The sequence below is a fragment of the Streptopelia decaocto genome, assembly GCF_964273445.1.
Source record: "Streptopelia decaocto genome assembly, chromosome: 3".
NCBI classification, from domain to species: Eukaryota; Metazoa; Chordata; class Aves; order Columbiformes; family Columbidae; genus Streptopelia; species Streptopelia decaocto.
The window spans coordinates 79,866,528-79,887,937 of record NC_138656.1 but is presented as its reverse complement, the minus strand read 5'-3'; the positions used below and the strand labels follow the sequence as shown (position 1 = coordinate 79,887,937).

At 38.1% G+C, this 21,410-nt stretch overlaps 1 protein-coding gene across 1 annotated transcript in view; it reads left to right on the top strand.

The window, feature by feature from the left end:
• Positions 1–410: 410 nt before the first annotated feature.
• Positions 411–21,410, top strand: part of FUT9 (fucosyltransferase 9) — a gene marked incomplete at its 3' end in the record, with an annotated part of 101,333 nt that continues 80,333 nt past the window's right edge. Inside the window, exon 1 of the mRNA XM_082047193.1 lies at positions 411–548. The remainder of the gene's footprint in view (positions 549–21,410) is intronic.

Here is a 21,410-nt window from a genome sequence, read left to right as displayed (position 1 = left end):
GCCCCGCAGGGCTCTGGGGTCACCCTGCGGCGGAGGATGGCGTGGGGGGGACTGCGGGGGTCATCGCTGCTCCGCGGCCAGGGCAGCCGAGGGACGGAGGGATGGCGGGATGGATGGATGAAGGATGGAGGGATGGAAAGATGGAGGAGTGAATGATGGAGGGATGGGAGGACTCGGGATGCAGGGATGAGAGTGGAGGGATGGAAGAGCGAAAAAATTAGGACCGAGGAACGAACGGTTGAAGGGCCGACAGACGGAGGGCTGCAAGAGCGAGCGCCCGCGCTTCTCAGCTGCTCCCCCTCCGCTGCGCGCCCCCGCTCCGCTCTCCGCCCTCCCCTCTACCACCGCGCGTGCCCGCGCCCGGAGCTGACTCTCCCTCGCATCCTCCTCCGGCGGCGGCAGCGCCGGGGATGGGCAGCGAGAGCGCGCCCAGGAGCAGCCCGGGCCCCGCCGCTCCCCCCTGCTCCCGCGACCGCTGCTGCTCCTGCCCCGCCGCCCCCCGGGGGCAGCGCCGCCGCCGCGCTACCCGCAGTCTCCGCCTCGGACGGGTGAGTAGCCGGGCCCTTCCCCCCCCCACCCCAAAAAGCACCTGCCGTTCATCCCCCTCTCCTTTTCCCACCCGCTTCCCATCCCGGAGCGGCCCCGGGGATGAGAGCTGGAGAAGACAAGGGGTTGCGGGGGGAGACACCGCGCTCCTGCCCGACCCCGGGGGAACGGAGGGTCCCAGCCCGTGCTTGCGCCTTCCCCCCAGCGGGGCGGAATGTCCGCGGGGCAGCAGGGATGTCCCCGGGATTCCGCGGGGGCTGCGGAGAATGGGGTCTCTCCCTGCTGCCCCTCCCGGGCACCGCTGCCCATTCCCATGGGGGTCTTTCACACGCACAAACAGACACCCCGACAGCCCCGCTCCCCAACCGGTGCCAGGAGCCACTTGAGCCCCCGCAGACTCCCACCTCCCCGGGGTGGCTCGGGGGAGGGGGCAGCACTTTAACTTTTGCAAGGGACCATTTGAAGGTGGGGTGGACCCAGCTCAGCAGAGTTGGCGGCTTCCCAGGCGTCGCCCCCCGGAAGGGTAGCGGGGGACGGTCCCCGTCCCCCTCCCCGGGGCCTCCGCGCTCACCGGGTGCAGCGGAGCTCGGCCCGTCCCTTGGGGCGGCCGAAGGGGACGGGGGGGTGGCTTCGGGCAGGACTCAGCTTTCAAATGGACTTTCCTGACAGCCCCCCCCAGCCATAGTCAATTAAATAAAGCTCGGGGTGGTGGTGGGGAGACGTCTCTGCTTGTTTTGCCTTCGGTCCCCAGAGCCGAGAGTGCACATGATGGGATGCTGTGGCTGAAGAGCATTTTCTGTTTTTTATGTGTCATGATGCACACGGTTGGTTGTAGGTAGTGTAGTAACTATCTGTATCCCAATAGTTCCCCGTCTAAGGGTTGTTATGGCAGCAGCGCTTTCCCCTTCTTTTATTTAGCGTCTCTGGCTCAGAGTAGTGTTAAAGACCTGGAAACTGCCTCTAAAAAAAAAAAGAAAAAAAAAGAAAAAAATCAACCTCTTGCCTCTTTGCCAAATAGCCAACAAGTACAAATCTAAGATTCATACTAAATCTTCACTCCGTTCTCCAGAAGCCGGTGCTGTGATAACACTTAAAACTGAAGGAGCCTGGGGGAAAACATCTCTTTTTTTTCCACAATTCTTGCTTTTTGTTAAATTCTGTTGGAGGTTTTGCTTGGTTTTGTGTTGTTTTTTCTTATGTGTTTCACTTACATTTTTTCCTAGTATTCTTTCTCACAGAGGACTTCTTAGTCCTGCATTACACAGGGTAAAGGGATTCAAGCAGTTCTACATACAGGTAATGCAAAACGTTTGTGGGAAGGAAAAGCTTGTAAATCTGTAGATTTAGATTTTCTATACAATTTATGGGATAATTAGTTTAATTCTTGCAATACAGAGAGGAATCTGCATGAGATGCATCAGGAATGTTTCATCACACTTTAACTGCCACAGCTGGTGGCAGTCTGAGACAATAAGATTTAAAGGTTATTATGAAAATAAGTTCCTTTGTCACCTGTAGTGGTCAGCCTGGTTTCAGTCAAACTACAAATGATTATAAGATAAATGCTCTTCTTTTTATTTCGGTTCAGTCAGTAGTGTTTTTTGGAAAAAGTGTTTAAACCATGAAGCCTTTGATAAGGATGGATGTAAAAACCAACTGGAATTGGTAGAGGGCTATGTTATTTTGTAGTTTTTACTCTGTACTTGTATAGGTGTCATTTGTTGTCTTCAACTGGCATTTGAGCAGTAAATGATAAGGACAGAAGGATTTTGTCCTGGAAGCTCACACATTTTTATTTCCAGCATAATATTTGCAGACTGATATTGATATTGCAGGATGAAATGTTATTGAATTGTGCTATCTTGTTTCCCACTGTACATTTTGAACTAAGTTTTGCTTATCAGTAGGAAAGCAACACGAGTGTGTAACTGTTCATTTAAGAATGAGAAATTGCTGTCTCAGGATGATTCATATGTTGAAACAGACTAGATTCAGGTTAAATAGGTAAACTAAAATAACGTAGTATAAGTGATCTGTAACTAATTTTCATTGTTTGTAATGAAAACAGGCATTCTTGTCTTTGAATTGGAATAGTGAGATGTTAGAAGAGAGATGAAGAACAGCGAAATATATCTTCTTAATGACAAACTGAACTCTTGAATAAACCTCAGCTATTTCTGAGGGAATACAAGCACGTTTCTTGGTATAACTGTGGTCATGATTCTGATCCCAGCCAAATCAGTATGAGATTCTCCCCAGCCATTGCTGTGAGTAGAATCAAAAACATTTCTGCTAACTCTTTTTGAGGAATTAGGACATTAAAAGATAATTTGTATTTTTCCCCATTGCCATGGCTGGAAGGATTTCTTTTTTAATTTCATGTTTTATATGGAATATTTCACACTTCACCTTTCTGAGCAGTATTTAAGCCTATAGTTCTTACCTGCCCAGACAGCTCAGCTGAAATAATTCTTGTGAGAAAGAATAATGTATGTATAGCTACAGGCAGTTTTATTGGGCCGTACTAGTTAAATAATAGTCATGTTTACTGGAAAAAGGGTTTGATTTTGAATGATATTTTTGTATCTGATAGTAGATATGGGAATAGCATGTTTCTTAAAAATGGCATTATTTGTTTTATGGTTCTGATATGAAAGGACTAGCTGAATTTAATCAAGCTGGAGAGCAGATGTTTCCAACTTTAGTGATTTAAAAATATCCTTAGTGATTTAAAAATAACCTTAAATCATAATGAAGAAAAGACAAATTTGGTCACTCTGAAAAGGGTTACAGCTGAAGTTATTTGATACAACCAACAGACTTCACTTACTTAACATTAAACAGAGGTAAAATACACCAAAAAAGAAAGTTGGCAGAACACAGTCATCATAGGAAAATACACAGTAAAAACCCTTAAAGACAAATGCAAAAATTACCCAAGAGGTCCCAGCTCTAAGGGTCTGACTCTCTTATGAGAATTAAATGTAAAAAGCCCCAATGACTTCAGTGAGCATTAATAGCTGAAGCATATGCTAAGGGATGGGTAAAGTTAATTAAGTAGCACAAGAATTGTGACACATAGTTACTAAAACCAGATTGGAAATGTATAGGTTTTCTTTGATTAGGAGGAAGTCCTGGCTCCACCAAAACTGATTTGGAGTCTCTCCATTGATGTCACTGGGCCAAAATGTCATCCTGAGAATCATTTTCCAAGTGACTTCTGAAATACCTCGCTTGTTATATTTAATCTGGTTTTAATTTGTATGATATTCCACTAAAATGAAATGACTGTTGCCAAGCTTGAGTTATTAATTAGTTATTAGCAATCATTTTCCCTTTCCTTTTACATTTTTTTAAATGTCAGTTTCTCAAAAATGGCAAGAAATACAAAATAATGTTCCTGTAATAATGCACTCATAAGCTGAATAATTCAAAGCCTGTACTGTCATGGTGCAATCAAATTTTTAATATGATGCTGTCAAAGCCATAAAAAAAAAGAAAATCAAATGTGACATCATAGAGGACAATGTATATAGCTGACATGACATCCGAATGTTTTAATTTCCCCACTTGATATTTAGTGGTTAATGAAGACAGACTTTTCTTTCTTTCCTCTGAGGAAGCTCCTAATACAAAATATTAAATGTTCAGAAGAAAATGATGTGTGTATTTTCTTAAAAAGAGATATACCTCTTGTGAAGAGAAGTCCCTAATGTAGAAGAAATGAAATCGTAAAGAAGACAATTTAAAGTCTTCACTTGAAAACATAGAACAGAGATAATTTGCAGCTAATGAGAAAAAGTATTGTCAGACAGGTTTTCTAGAATATAGTAGGTACAATCTTGACAAAGGACAGTTTATTAACTGTTCCTAACTAGGTATGTAGCTCTGTGTAAAAGAAGACACTAATGTGCTTTCACCCTCAAAAAACACCGTCATTTCTGTGGTGTCTCTCTGCAGTTTTTCCTCTTAAGTACATTTCATGCTAACGAAAGCACCAGATTGGCAGCAATGGAAGACGAAGCTCTGTTTATACCCAGCATTTGTGAAGCACAGAAAGCAGTAGTGCAATGGGGAGACCCCAACACTGAGCTGCCATTTTAGTCTGTCTTGGCTGGCTACTCGACATAGACAAAATGTTTTCCCACCAAGACCTTCCAGGTGGCTAAGGACCTCTTTGCTCCAAGCGGCCAATGTACTGAGGGAATTTGCCTGATATGAGACTTTATTTGTTAGCCTTGGCCTCTGCCATCCTCAAAGAAACCAGCCATGGTTGTGGCTCCATGAGGACCAGGCTGGACCCTGCGCTGAGATTAGTGTTCTCAGCCCCGGTGCTTTCCAAAGTGCCGAGTGCATTTCCAAGATCCTCTAAGAAATGCGGTGAAATCGCCAGTTCATTTCAGACAGGCCACAAACCAGCTTTCAAATCGCAATGATTTTCCATCACTACTGTGTGTTGGCTGTGTTTGAATCAGTTAACTAGAGGTGAAAGGCTCCAGAAATGTGATTACCAGCCCCCTGAGACATTTAGTCCTTCAAGGATATCTTACTGGAAATACGTGTTTGTATTTCACAAACTGGAGCAGAGAGTATGAATTAATAACACACAAATATTTTTTCTTCTGCTTCAAACAAAGATTTCACACTATTTTTTTTTTTTTTTTTTTTTTTAGTGGCAGTGAGACCATTAATCACATTGTCAGAAATTCGGTGCTGAAATATGTATATAATCCATGGGCAAACAGCCTCCTACTTGTTCATATTTCATTACCACATAATGCTACATTTTTGATCTGACAGTAGACAATGATTTAACCATGCACTATCATACTAATACTAATGTTTGGGGTGTTGTTTTTTCTGCCCTAATGTCTGCTACTAAACAGCAGGAAATGTCAGAAAACAAAATAAACAGCAAATAAAATTCTATTATTTATAATGGATTTTTATGTATAATGGCTTATTTTGTATAAATTAAGCCTACTACTCTTTTCGGGAAAAAAAAAATCAGCTCAAACCTATTGTAGTGGGTTTATGCTACAACCTAAACCTATCATGTAAGTAAAGGTGCTAAACTAAGGGAAGCTGCCAATTGAGCAATGAAAGTGAATATTAAAGTGTTAATCCAGCTGTTCAAAGGTCTCTTTTCTGCAGCTGTCTTCTTCCTTTTAGTTTATCCAGGACAAGAACTACAGCAGTTTTGAACTGAGAAAATGTGTTAGAACTGAAACTGCAGGAAAGCCTGTTTTCCCATTTCAGTGTTAGAATGGAAGTGAGAGACAAGAGATTTATAAAGTCTCAACTTTGAAGGATGTGGTAACTTAAAACATATACTTCCTTCAAGTTGATTTTTTTTTCATTTAGGAAATGAGTGTGGGGTTTTTAAATACAGAACTTACTTTTAAAAAAGTGTTTGAATCTAGCACCTTTATTTATTTTACTTTTACCTAATAAAGTAATCCTATTGAATATTTTCTGGAGTTCAATTGTGTATCAACTTATGTCCTAAAGCATCTAGCTGACCTTAAAACATTAATCATCATTTTTCATATTAAAATACACAAATTAAAAATCTGAACAAATGACAGAGGCATACTTCTTTGTGATTAGTAAAAAAAATGGTATCAAATGTTGTATAATGTTCACATTTGACTGTTGATTAGTCTGCTTTACTGGTTAAGAGAAACTGTAGCTCAAATAATCTTTAAGAAAACAAACAAAAAGCACATAGAGTCAAAAACCACAATTAGAGTAATTTAATACATTATGTATTTCTCATTGATTTCAATTCAATACAACTCAAGTTGAAGATTTAAAGTACTTTGGTAGAGAACTGCTCACACTTATCACTAAGCATCTTGTTTACGTTTTTGTCTTTACTTTTCCCCACAGTTCCTTCTGAAGCTTTTTTCACCCATTTTCACCCCAGATGGAGACACTGGGTATGAGTTCAAAATATTTTTAAATTGCTTCTGAATAATTAAGCAGCATTAACTCCCTGTATATTCACCGTCTTTCTTCAGATGAATCACCACATCTTAGGAAGTCAGGTACCAACAGCATTACACAGAGCAGATTACTAACCAAGGACAGATGGATGCAGGTGGCAAGTAGACCATGCCAGACACCATCGGGTAAAGCAGGCCCATAAAGCAACAAAGCCAGTTTTCTCTGTTTATCAGGGTGACATTTCAGAGGGTTTTGAAATTACAAATATCCCCTTTTGAAATGAAAACCAAAAATTTAGAAGTCCTTAAAAAAAAAAAAAAGATATTTTCCCCAAATTGTTTTGTAGAGACTGAAATGTACAATATTTTAAAACACATCTCAACATATCAGAAACAATTTGAATATTTCTTTTTTTGGTGTTTTTCTTTCAAATCAAGACTTCAGCAAAATTATTTCAGTTTTGTGGAATATTGTGTTTTTAGTGGAACTGCATATTCCAACAGAATAGGATTTTAGGGAAGTTTCTTCAGTGGCTTAAACTATACAAGAAGAAAGACCTCCCTTATAATTAAGGTTATGCTGAATGAAGGAATCAATCCTGAAATGGTTTGGGTAGATGCAGAGCTTTAGGAATGTGTGTATTCCAATAAACTGGATGACTGTGTAAATCAAGTTACTCATGTGAAAAGTACTATGACTTTATCAGAATTGAGTCTTCACTAAACTTTGACAAAGCAGTGGATATCTTGTCTTAGAGGGAGAGGACAGAACTGATTGTAGAACTTGATTTGAATTTCTCCATAAAAAATGTTTTCCAACAAAAATAATCCCTGCTTTGAAATGAAAAGTGGCATTAGTTTCAATCAGTAGTAGAAGATCCCTAATTTAATTTGAAACATTGAAAACCAAGAACTTTTGAAATTAAGAATTTGAAATAGGATATATTTTATGGTCACTGCTGCTGAATATTCCATTTAAATAGAATGGGAGAACATCCAACTACACTTAGAAAGCAATCAAGCTATTATTATTGCTTGTATTGTTATGTTTGGAATAAAATTTATCAGCTAAACAGCAAAGGCTATCAACGTAAGGTATACCAATTTTACCATTTATTTAAGCTGGCAATACAAGATTTTCACAAACTGACTGCTTAAGACTATTATTCAGCAATTCTAAATACCCATAGTTTAAAGGCCAATGTTTAAGTATAATGAAGTAAGCTTGCTCTGACACAAATGCTAATTAGTTTCTTGCAACCAGCAGACTTAAATTTTTAAGCAACTCAGTTTAGATGAATGGAGAAGGAAAATGCAATAATATCCAACAAATGCCATTTTTGAGCATAACAAATTTGGTAATTCTAGAACTTGCAATCATTAGGAGAGTTTCAAGTGAGAATGCTTACCCCAGACAACAATCACCTACATTAAATATTAGCACTGATACCAGTGTTGCAAAGGAAGGAGTCAAACTTCATTTCCCAGCTACTCTCCGTGTCTCCACTGTAGCTGCTTCCTGGCCACCCTTGCAGTGCAGAGCACAGAGAGAGCAAAGGTAAGACCAGCTGCTTCCCCAGCAAAGCTTCCCCAGGGGACACAGCCAAAATTCCCTGTTACCTGACCTCGCTGCAACCACATGCTCTGTACCTGCCTTCCTGCACCTGCTTCCCTCCACACCTGCTGGGCCTCCAGCACCGGACCATATGCCTGCTTGCAGAAAGCTGATAATACTTGAGATTCTAAATAAAAAATATTTAAGGAAAAAACAATAAGAATGTTTCAAAATAACATTTAAAATATTTTGGTAGTTAGAAATCACATAGTTAGATACACTGTGTTTCCTTAAGGCCTCACTGAGATGAAAAGTCTTCTTTGTACAGCTATCCCAGGGCAGGCAAGTGCAAACAGCTGAGAGGATTGGTATTGTTAGAGCAATCATAATGAACAAAACATTAACAATAATAATTATATCTGGTTTTTAATTCTTTCCAAATGAGAAGGTTAAGTTTTTCATGACAAGTAGTACAAATAGTTTGTGTGAAGGAATTCCAAACTGAGTGCACGTTGGAGTGAAACACAGCAGCATTGCTATGAAACTTGGGGCTGGGAATTTTTACCAGGTTGATAATACACACCATAAGCCCGGGTGTAATTTAATGTCATGCAATCAATGAAATAAATACGAAAATGGTTGGTATGTGTGAGTGCATATAAAGTACAGTATGAATTAGTCAATTCAGTAAAAGTAAAGTAGTTAAGGAAGTAGTTGACCAAAACCTGTGAACCAGAACAGTGAGTAACCAAAGAAGATACCAGCAGTTACCATTTTTTCACATTTATAAGATGTGGTTACAAAATGTGGAGACAATGTCCTAGAAGTACAACTTGAAACTGGGAGACTACCTGTTATTAAAATAGGTTACTTCATCCCACATCATCTTGACACTTTAAAATAGGCCTACATTTAACTAGCTTTCAAATCACTGCATTCCTCTCAATCTCCACTAGCTGTGGAGACAATTCACTTTATCCAACAATTTTGTGGCCATATTATGCAAGGTATCGGTCACTAAGGAACAAATTCTGTTTTCCTTAACACCTAAGATATACTGGGAAAAAAATGTTATGCCTCTGCTGTGTCATTAGCATTGAAACACTCAGCCATATGAAAATATAATTTTGTTTATGGGTGATCTTACGGTTTCACCAGTTTCCTGTTCTGAAAAGAACAAAAAATAAGTAAAATGTTTCTACAGGTTAAGAAGCTAAGTTTTAATTTTGTATGATGAAAAAAACATTGCAGTAGAAAGCTATTTCAGAATAGAAACTTGAAAAATATAGCTTTTTTCACTTCTTCAAAGCATTTTTTTCTTGAAATTTGCACAATTCCATGGGGTGTTTTGATGTAAAAACATCAAATTGTCCTCCATTCTTCTCTGAAAAAAAATTTCATGCAGCTCTAGATCTACAGGAAATAATATGATATCCCATTGAATGTTATTGTGAAAACTTGCAACTTTCTGTGTTAAGGTACATAAAGGCAATAGTTTAATCTGCTGAACAAAATCACTGTGTCATAACCATATAATTTTTAAGTATATATATATATATGTGCACTTACATAGAACATACATATATACATATATATATACACACACACAGATATAGATAGATAGATAGATAGATAGATAGATAGATAGATAGATAGATAGATAGATAGATATACTCCTATTCCTCCTGGTTTGCAATAGCGATTGAACTCCTCAGGTACCCTACATGGTTAAAATCCTCCTACCTGAAAGTCAGCTTTTTTTTTTTCCCCTAATAGAGTAATTTCCTGTGGTGTATTTATGAATTTATCTCTTCTCCTGAACTTTGTTGGATTAGCCCAATTTATGATTCTTTTTGCTCGCATTACTATGCAGATAATATTTGTTCCTTTCACTGGGTTGTTATAGACTAAGCCATTTTGATGTTTGTACCCCATTTTTGTAAGTGCTTAATGCTGTGTAATGGTTATGGATTATCTGTAGTTTTCAGGTAAGTAGGAAAAATTACTTCAGAATTATGCCTCTCTGAAGGTCAGAGATGCACAGCCAGCTATGGAAGCTGAGGCACCAGGTTCTCAGTCTCCAGGTCTAGCTGTGCCTCCTCCCACAGCACAAAATTGTTTTAGTACAGGTTTTCTCCAAAGCATGGAGAACACTTTTGATGCCACAAAGGGAAGGTAATATATGATAATCACAGGCTATTCCAGCAGCAGTGGAAAAAGGCTGGTGTAGACTTGAGAGAATAGTCACTTATCAGTTTAGATAGTAAACTAAGCTGGTATATTTATTTTTAAGCTTTCTACAAAGCTTTCCTTAACTTCTGTGACACTTTCTTCCTGCCTTTGTTTCTTTTATTCCTTGGATTTGTTCTATTTCAGTTCTTAATTTCCATATTTTCCTTTGCATCATTTTCCAAATTATCACTTCTTACTTGATTATTGAAAAGTTATTTTGTTTGCCCCAGAAAAAAAAGGGGAAATTGAAGTTTTCACTAACAATTTTCTGTGATGATTGAGGTCAAAATCCACACAGACTTACAGCTAAGTACATTAAGGGTTTTAGGCAGCAGAAATGTGACTTGGATGTATTTGTCTGTATTAGCAAGTAATTCAGCACAATAGGAGTAGACTGGTAGATCAAAGCAGCTGGTGCTGAGGTCCTTATATTTAAGGTATGTGATCAATGTGGTTTACCATGGACTAGGTTTAGTTTGGTCTCTCGGACCAAATGTTATTACCCTGCATGTAGTTTGAGGCTGTTCAAAGGGCTAATTAGTTCAGATCCTTTTGTCCCCACTGCAGGTTATAGTACATTTGGTACAGACTGTAAGCAGAACTTCCAATTTACTTTGCTTGAGAGGAAATCTAATCAATGCACACCAAAACTGCTTTGCAAACCAAGCCAGTGTATGGTAATAGGAATTTACTGCAAACCCACACTACTTCTTCCAGTCATATGGCAGTGCTGTCTCCTGGGCTCTGAAGAGCAAACCAGAACACCCATTGCCCCAGAGTTGCCCATTCCTAACTCAATTTTTAGCCTTAAAATTATTTGTGTATTTCCCCAGAAGATCCTTAAGTCTTCTAAAGACTGAACAAGCTCAAGAGCTGTGTAAATCTTTGATCATGCCAGCTCATGGACCAAAGTACCCATTCCTTGGGCAGCTCTATCAGGCACTGGGCTAAAGAGGCGTCCACCTCTTCTGCATGGGCCAGTAAATATTTAGTTCCCCCAGTATGATCAGGTAGTGACACGGTTCTTAGAGGTGTGGCCAATGTTTTGTCTCAGAGCAGTCTCTGGGAGTAGCAGGTTGCAGTTCCACAGCCAGAGCAGGGAATCAGCAAAACTGAACCCAAACTGCAAATATGTTTATGGACAGCAAATCTAATCACAGTATTATTAGGGGACCACCAACACATCTCTCTTTTTTTTTTTTTTTCCCTTTAACTTTGTTCCATCTTTTTTTCTCTTCCATCTAGTTTCTAAAAATAATTTTTAAAAAAGTCTACTTTGGTAACATGATCTGAAGTCTGGATGGGTAGATGCATATCCTACAAATACTAAGCAGGGTGTTTAGTTTCTGGCTGGGTGAAATTTAAAACAGACTTTGTGATTAGCATTCCCCTCTCTGTCAAACTGCCTGTTCAGTGTTGTGACTTTATGTTGCTCTCTGCTCTGTGTGCAGGTCGCCTGCTACTCGGTCTGGGTACCTTTCTGGGGGATGGTGTCCAGCTTATAAACCCTTAAATGTGGATGCTTCATCTAACGTGGGGACAAGACACCAAAACTGAAGTAATTACTTTCTCTGCCTTTTTGTATGCAACATCAAGCATTGCAATGTCTAACTGACAGGTACTTCATTTCTAAAAAACTTGTTCTCTACCCTGAGTTAAGATTCCCATGAAAAGTATAGGAGAAAGATGAGTAGAAGAGGGATTCAGACAAATGAGCAAGCAGAAGGAGGGTTAGCTTCAAAGAAATATGACAGGACAGTAATATACCTACAACCTACACCTTAAAGGCATCTACTTTCAGCACTGAAAGTAAGCATATAAGCTAGACCTGCCTCTTCTCCAAAATAATTAGAACACGCTGCTAATTGATGCCCAAATATCCAGTAATTAGAGCACTTACCATTTAGGTGGATGACCTTTTTAAAACATATCCACACTTCTGAGCTGGAGAAAAAATTGCACTCACAGGGACTTTCAGGTCAGAAATATGCCCTAACTTCTGACTAAATGGTTATTTTGGGATGAAGTGAATGACTTTCTCCTCTTGAAACTTTGCCAATTTGGATAATTGATTAAATAGCTAATGGAGGAGGAACTTAAACCTGACCCCCTTTCTTCACAGAAGAGTGGACTATCGTTGGTCTGTGGAGTTAATTGCTAGCTATTTGGCTGAATAAATATTTAAAAGCAAACTGAACAGTTCCAAGAGGGGAAAATGAAAAAGTTGTCTTACCAGATAACAAGTACCTTCTGGTTAATAGGAACCTCCTGGGAGGCAGACACCCTCAAATCTAATACTCTGTATAGATCGGATGAAGTTGGGGCTGTCTGTCTCCCAAGAGACAACTTCATTTACTCCCATTTCAGAAAGTCTTGCTTCCTGCCTTTTTTTTTTTTCCCCCATGCATGGGATGTCTGCTTTGTCAAGCATGTTCTCAGAAAATGTGCCAGTTCTCTCTGCAGGATGAGACTGCTGCCTCTTGCAAGAGAGTTTGCACTCTGAGAACCTTGGCAGGGTCAGGGCTTAAGGGACCTGGCATGTGAGCACCACCAACTTGGACATATGGGGCTGCAGTTGCGTGAGGGCTGGAAAATGTTAGTGGTGTCTGAATGCTGAACTGAGCATTGTCCAAAGTGGCAAGTAAATCACCTGATAGGCTTTATCTTTATGCTTCATTTTAGGGTGTTAAAAAGCAACACTTAGGAGTCATTAGAAATACAGAGAGGTATAATAACAGAAACTTTCAGCAAATCAAACATTTTATGAAAAGTGCGTAATAGCCAGTTTGAGAAACTGAAGATCTCTCTCCTTTCACATAACAGATATATTGTAGTGAGCAATAATGTAGTTCTCTCACACTACTTCACCACTTTGTTTCTGTTTGTTGTTAGAAGGTATTCAAGTCTGTGGCAAAGGCATAAAATAAGTTAATGTCCAAGGCAGAATAATGTGTTAGTTTTGGGAATTATGCTTAGGACAAAAGTAGATATCTGTAACTTTCCCATAGATACTAATTTCTGATAGACTGTTTACTCAAAAAGATCTTTATTTTACCAGTCCTTTGCTGCTCTTCATATTTAAGATTTTAAGTCTTCATGGCAGAGACTTTTATTGTTTGCTCTTGTGTCCTTGAAAGCAACTATATGCTAACGCGATAACTCAATATAATCTAGTTTTTACACCTTATTTTACATAGCAAACCCTTACATAGGTTTCTGTAGCACTAAAAAAGCCTCGCTGATGTCCTTATTCAAGGCAAATTAAGCATTCATACTTCCTAATGCTCCTTGAGCCATTATCAAATCATAGATATGATTTCATTGAAAGCCCTAATGTTTGTCTTTTCTCTGGTATGGATAATGGAAGAGAACACACCATTGAAATTTATTGCTCCTTGTTTTGGCTGAAACCTTTCTGAAGCAGGACTACCTTGAAAAGAGCATTAGAATTTCCCAGATAATTATTTTGTCAGTGGCTGCAAATCTGCTGTTGGTAGGCAGGCGGTAGTCTGTCTTTACCTATTAACATTTTATGACCTTCTCCAATCCAAATAAAAGTGTTTCCATGCAAAAATTTTATCTAAATTGTAACAAATTGGAAAATATTATTTTTCTAATCATAATGTGTAATTTCATGGTTGCAGGTATAATTCCTCTTGGATGACTAGCCTGCAATTTTTTGATAGACCGGTTTTGACTTGGATTCTTCCCAGATTTACAGTCCAGTGACTAGGATATATCTATTCCACAATATCTTGATTTCACAAATTGTTTTTAGGTTTATGTCTATTTCTGAGTTCTGGAAAGGCTAGATTTTATTTCTGAAACATAGTTATGTCAGATGTGCCATAGATCTGCCATTGTTTCCTGTTAGAGTCAAACCTGCAGCTACTGGTTGGTTGCACATTAATACACCTGGGAAAGTGAACTTCAGGTATTTGCTTTTTGAAATTGCTGAATTTTCTTTAAAGGCAGTCAGTGAAGCTAGAGATGTGCCCTTGACTGTGAACTAGCTAATTTAAAAGACAGCCTACACTTCAGTGTGAAGCCACTTGAAATTTTAGATTTAAGTACAGATATGGCAATGTATTTTTATCTCTGTATTTTTTCTCTTTTCTTTGTCACTAATAATCTGCACTTTTGGCTCTCATCTTCTGTATTTTCCCAATCTTCTTCAGCCATATTTTAGAACTCAGAGTCCTACTTGTGATACTGTAATCAGACCAAAGTTGTCAGCCTGGGGTGGTTCAAAATGTACTCATAGGTGGTTTTTCTCTCATGTAAGTCTATCCACCAAAAACTAAGCTAATCTTCAAGACTCCCTCTGTAGTTGTGAGAAAGACATCTCCGGAGAGCAATTCATTATGCTTTCTGGACATCTGTCTTAGAAAAGGATGGATTACACTGTGAAAGTACTTGTCCCTCTATATAAGAGAGAAGCTATAAAGGAGTTTCAACGAGTACCATGGAGAGTATGTCTAACTTTTTTTAAAAATACGACCACATTATTTAAGACTATAAATTATTTTTATATAGGATTCTCAGTTTCCAATATCATCACCTGTGTTTGACTTGAGCAATGTGTAGAGAAGAGGAAAGGAGTCAACAGGGCTTGCTGTGCTACCCCTGCAGTTGGGAAAGCAGAGGAATACAATAAAGAGATATTTGAGCTGGCAGCATAGACGCCATTGTGGGACTAGGAGCAGCATAGCTGTGTTCATGCCACACTGCACACTGAGTTAAAAAATGCTGCTGAAATCAGCTGAATTCACTGGCACAATACCTGATTTTTTATCAGATTTGTTTATAGCCAATAGAGAGTAGAACAGTCTATATGTTTAGCAAGTTTCTTCCAGTTTACCACTTTCTTCAAATTTCTTACTTGGTTTTGAACAAATCATCACAAAAATTCAGACATCTTGTACAAGCCATTTTCTGATACAGAATATATGCTTTCCTGAGAAGCAGTACAATAATTCATTTTGTCCTGCTATTTCTACATGTATATACATCTATATTAAGGAACATGTCAATCAGGGACAGAGTGAGAACATCTTGATACTCATTTCTAGAGAAGTAGTAGTAATGCAACTTAATTTAATTACAGAAAAGTCCTTTCATTAATTTATCTGAATGAATGCAAGCTGAATGCTAACAGAAGAGTGCATACCATTAATTACTGCTAAAATGAAAGGATACACAACCTAAATTTGGCAATGAATGCTTGCAGCACTCTTCCAAAGATTTTCTGAAGCTGTTCATGACATATCAATACTTCTTTTTAGAACTGCAAGGCTATGGAGGATAAAAATGCAATCTTCTCTGAAAGCCTGTAAAGCAAGTCTGACTTTCTGTGCAGTGATTATAATTTTGCCAGCTAAATGGATGTCATTTAAATTAGACCCTGTAATATTACTGCTACATACTGTTTTATTTAAGGGGAAGTATTTTGACTGGTGGAATCAAATGTGTCTTCACCAAAGGAAATGTCTTTTACATCGGGATGGAGACTGTTCCCCATTTTGATTTATTGTTTTTTTCACAAGGATTGCTGTAAGTTGTCTCACCAAAATGTCCTTCAAGTTTGAGAATTTAATACCTATGCGTAAGGAAATCATAAACCAATGAAATGTGGGTCTCAATAACTTTATCACTGTTATTCCTAGCAGAGATGAGTTGGGAGTTGATCTGCTGAGAGAGAATCACAAGTGCCCCTTTCTGTGAACTGTCACAACAGCATGAACATTTGAACTTTATCTACTTCCCTAACCTGTCTGTGCTCCAAGAGAAGAGCATGGAGACAGTAGGTTTGAGATCCAGCTCTGTTTTCTTGGAATAAAAAGTTGACTTCTGTTCCTTTCGTATATACACAAGTGCTTTTCTGAACTTTTGGGTTAAATGTAACAAGGCACATACAAAAAATTGAACTAATATTGGTTTTATAGCAGCAATGCATTTACATCCACTATACTCTTACAAAATCACTGTTTAATTTCCCTACACCTTATGGGCACATGAAAGAGGTCTTGATAATTAATCTCATTATTTATGATATGTGCTGTGATTTTTTTCTATTAATGTTCCAACTTAGAAAATTAGAGCATTGCTTGAAAATCTCAAATAACATTAGACAGAAAAAAAGAGAAACCTAGGAACATACGCAGTACACTCCCATACTTTGATTATCATATGCTTGGGCAGATAGTACTATTGACATTGGTGTGACTGCTCACTGGTAAAAATATAAATCAGGGTGAGTAATCAACATGGAAACCTCTAATGCTGTAATTACAATCTTTTGCAAAGTAGTACTCCCCTTGACTGTTCATCTTCTTTCTTAATACCTAAAGCTAAGCTTCACACTTGAACCTTAGCTTAGTCTGTGTGTCCTTCTTTTACATGATAGGGTGGGGGGAATGGGTGATGCTGACTCATTACGATTTGATGCCATGAGCTGCAGCTTTCCCAGAGCAGCTGCTTTTTCTGACAAACATAATGCTCTACACTAGGCCTTTGATTTTCTGAATATTTTACTTGCTCATTAGGTCTCGCTCTTTGTAGATTACCGCTTCATTCGTTGTACTTATTCTACTGTATGATCCCAGATGGTCAAGTATTTTCATCTGTGTTTTCTATTTTGCTTTTGCAGAAGTTGCTGAAAGTTTTGATCAGCATGAGTGGATGCAGGTTTAAATTATAATTTAAGAAAATAATGGGAGAAAGGGGTGTGAATCACTGGGTGCTCAACTGTTAACAAAAATTGTGAGAGTGGTGGGGCAGAATACTAGAGGTGCACAATTTTCTGCTGCACTTCTGAGACCTAAATCTTGGAATCATAGAATCATTTCGGTTGGAAGAGACCCATAAGGTCATCGAGTTTGACCAATTCAAATCAGTACGATTAAGAGCTAAATCAGTATTATGAAGAGCTAAAGGTCTACACATGAGCACATGCCACTTGCTGGAAATTGTTCCTCTGACTATCGCTTTCACTTGGAAAATGCTCAAGTCCTTGGCAGTGTACTGCTAACATTAATTCTGAGCCCTCCATATGGACAGAGACGGTATTGTTTAATATCTTGTGTATCTGATGATTTCCCACTTTCACAGGAGAGGTTTTTGTTTGAGTTTTGCCTAAGAAAAAAGGGGGAGTAGTATTTCTGTCACTTATGCTTCATGTTTAGTAATTTATTTTATCACCAGTCACAATGGATTGTATCTGAATTTTAGCTTTATGGGCTTTTTTTACTGTTTTAGAGACTTGTGGCTTCAAGAACGTGTGTATATTCTTCATTTATTATCAGTGCTGTACCATAACAAATTAAATATATTAACTACTTGATATTTTTAGAAATTAATGACATTTACACGTTTCCTGGTAGTAATACCCACAAAGAGTAATCATTTCCATTTTGAACTTTATTCCCATTCTACTGACTAGACCGTGGTATTCTAAAGACTTATTAAATCAGTGATTTCATGGAAATAGGAAATACAGGAATTTCTTTATTTCTAATATTTTCAGGAAAACTTTTTAAAAAATTTTATCCAGTTTGCCAGATTTCAGGTCACACTGTCTTTGACATTTTTATGTTTTATTCAGATTCACAGGCTCTTTTTTTTTTCTCTCTCTCTTTTCTTTTTTTTTTTTTTTTGGTAAATGGATTTTTGAAGTAGGAAATATTCATTTAATGTGATACCTGCCTAGTTTCTAGCCTAGCAGTGTATCCTCTACATGACTCAATGATCACTGTGCTCTTTTCGTATTATATCTGTTGAAGGATCATCAACTGACTTTATGCAATTAGATATAGATTTTTAGATAGATATCACCCTTCCGGTACAAGACTGGGGAAGTCCTCGAAGAATCTTGAGCATCAACTAAACATCTTTTTGTGAGCCAGTTCATAAGAACGCCACTGCATGAGATTCAGAATATAAATGCTGGAGACCAGACTTCGGAGTAACTGAGGGAACATTCAGTTTCAATATGCATTTGAAAGATTTTATCTTCTTACATGCTAGTCGTGATTTGCAGTTAACATAATTTTGCTCCTGACCTTGGCAAACACAGAGTGTTTCAAAAGGAAGGACCCAATTTCAAAGCAGTATATTTCATGATTTGCAGCATGTTACAACTACACAAAAAATTACAGTTTAATGAGTCATCAAGTTCTAATAAACTTTTAGTAACCCTAATGCTCTATGTTCCCTCCACCTGCTACACAGACAACATCGAGATGGTAGTTAAATTCATCCCAAATGTTTCAAATTTGGTCCGTCTTTTTGAAATGCCCTGTCATCAAAGGAAGCATGTTTTGCATCATATTCTTCCTGTTATTTCAGTTTAGTAGTCTTCCATTCAGGGAGCCTTGCAAACACATAGAATAAGTGTTGGACCTCTAGGAAATACCTTCACAGCATCATTCCCATTGCTCTGTGTAGCTCAAATGCCATGTGGAAGGTTGGAGCATCACAGATGTGTTGGAGCATCCAGAGAAAGAACCAATCTTTGCTGTCCTGAAGATTTGCTACTCCTTGCTGCTTTGAAGCTGGTACTGGTGGGTACTGCTGGTACTGGTACTGGTGGGTCACAGTCACCAGCAGGAGCCAGCATAGCTCCTCCAGGTGTCCTCTGGGGCTGCTCTGCAGACACCCATCAGCTGGGGGCTGTCATGTGGAACTCAGCACAGAGATGAAGGGCGATGTTTTAACCTCACAGTCCGTCACTAGCACCATGCCAGGCCCCAAAAGTAGGCTCAGAAGTTCTGGAATAACGGGTCTGCTTCTTCACAGGGATCACAGAACCAGCCTCTGTATATATACCTGATTTAAAAGGGAGTGAAAAGGCCCCAGTAACAAGGAATTTTGATCATCTGCTGTTCACACCAGTTGAATAAAATTGCTTTCTAAACTATTTTCTAATTAAGGAAATGCATTTTTTCCCAAAACCGAAAGAAACCACATCCCCATATTCCTAGCCAATATATTCCACAATTGACATTTGTCATCTTGGTTATACAGTTTAAGGGAACTTAACTGTTGTATTCAATGTCATTCAACTTCTGTGTAGTACAGACTATTTGCTTTCTCTGTATTACACCATAATATAATTATCATTCCATTCTCCAGAACTTGCCAAGTCTTAGTAAAAGCTATACATTTCAGGCCTTGAAAATTAAGATTATTTTTATGACTGTGTCAATATGTGATCATTGAATAAGAAAAATTAGTTTTTCTTCTTATAGATGTGTAGTGAGTGCTAAACGAAACTCAGTTATGCTGAATATGCATATATTTACTTTGAGTACTGTGAATTTTTGTACAGATATAATTAGATCTTTAATGCTAATTTTAGAAAATTGCTTGGGTATGGTCAGCATAATCTATTTTTTATCAACACTTCAAATTTATTCTGACTTTGATTCTTACTATCTTTTTACAGCAACAATAATTTTTATTTATTTAAGAAAGTAATTAAACTCAGTTCAGCATCTTTTTTTGGAAGTAGAATAAAAAGCTCTTGCTGTGAGACTGAATGTTTGCCATTTATTTTCTGGGTGAAATTATTGCAGTAATGATTAAGAACGCATTTTTTAGCTCTAACTTTCCAACTTGCTCATTTATACAGATAGTGTTATTAAAAAAACCCCAACAATCAGCAACAGTTTCTTACAGAGTTCCTTCTGAATGGTGACAGTTACTGCTGCTGTTCACATAGGCTGTTTTCCAAGACCTTAAACTTCACTGACTGATAGAGAAGAAAAGCAAATACAGCTTCAATGATTAAAAGAACAGAAGTTGTCTTACCCTTCATCTGTGCATTAATAGGTTTTGAGGGGCTTTGGGTCTTTTTTTTTTTTTTTTTTTGCAAGGAATAGAATTTGTAGTAAATATAGTCAAGTTTATGATGTGACTCTTTTGGGTTTTTAGAGCTTTTATAGTTCAACTTGGACTCCTAAAATTTTACTGTAGTTGGGTGATTATGAACATATCTGCTTTGGCATTTTCTCAGGGAGGTGGCATTTCCCTGGCCTAACGAAGGTTTTGTTTGGTTTGTCTGCTTTTTAAGAAGACTGAGAGAAACTCAATGAATGGCAACTTTATATCCAAGAGGATTTATCTCTTTATGATTAAAGATTTTTATCAGTAAGAAATTACAGTGAACTTATAATTCAAAGTGGATTATTTAATGATCTTTCAATGCTGTGCTGAGATGTAGGGCTAAAAAGATTTTTTTTACTGGTTAAAAATAATGGCAGCATGTAACAGAGCAAAAGTGTTCATTCCGAAAAGGGTCTTAAAGAAAACAACTAAAAACATAAAAAATGAAATAAAAGAGTTTTATGCTTAGCAAAGAGAGAGAAGAAATGAGAAATATTGAAGACTGCAAAAGCCACTGCAGATAAATTGCTGAATACACAACATCCGAATTAACAAAATAATTTCTAAATGTATTTCCGGTTCAAGAAATAGAAATTGCCCTTAAAATTAATAAGAAAGGAAAATAGATCTATAAAAAAATCGATCTGGTAGCATAAATTCTAAGTGTGAAATGATTTATTAAGATACAGGTGCCACATGCCTAGCTTATATAGCTCAGTTTCTGAAGTATAGAAGTGCAAATGTCCCCCAAATTCCAATAAAAAACTTCCTTCTGATGATGGTCACACATTAAGTACTTGAAAAGACTGAGCTGGGCTTTGTTTGAAAAAAACAAAGAAAACAAGTGTGACTGGCAGCAAAAGTGGTCACATTCCCATATTTTATGGCAGATTCACCCAGGCTGCCTCATTCTAAGAGGGAACTTTACTTTCCCTTCACCCTTCCTGCTTTTGAGAAGGGGATCATAACCTACAGGATAGTCTCATTTGCTCTGCCAAGTTATGCATGAGACAACACTTGTTTCAAATATCAAACAATGAATGGATGCTAGTTACCTCACTGTAAATACATTGCTTATTTGTTTTTCCATTGGGAAAAACTAAATCTGTTTTACGCTAAAAATATGTTGTTCTTCATTAGGAAAAAAAAAAAAAAAAAGGAATTGGGTGCTGTCAGGGGATGAGACCAGACACAATTTCTGGTCAGATGTCCATCTTCCATGTCTATACATATGGACGAATGGC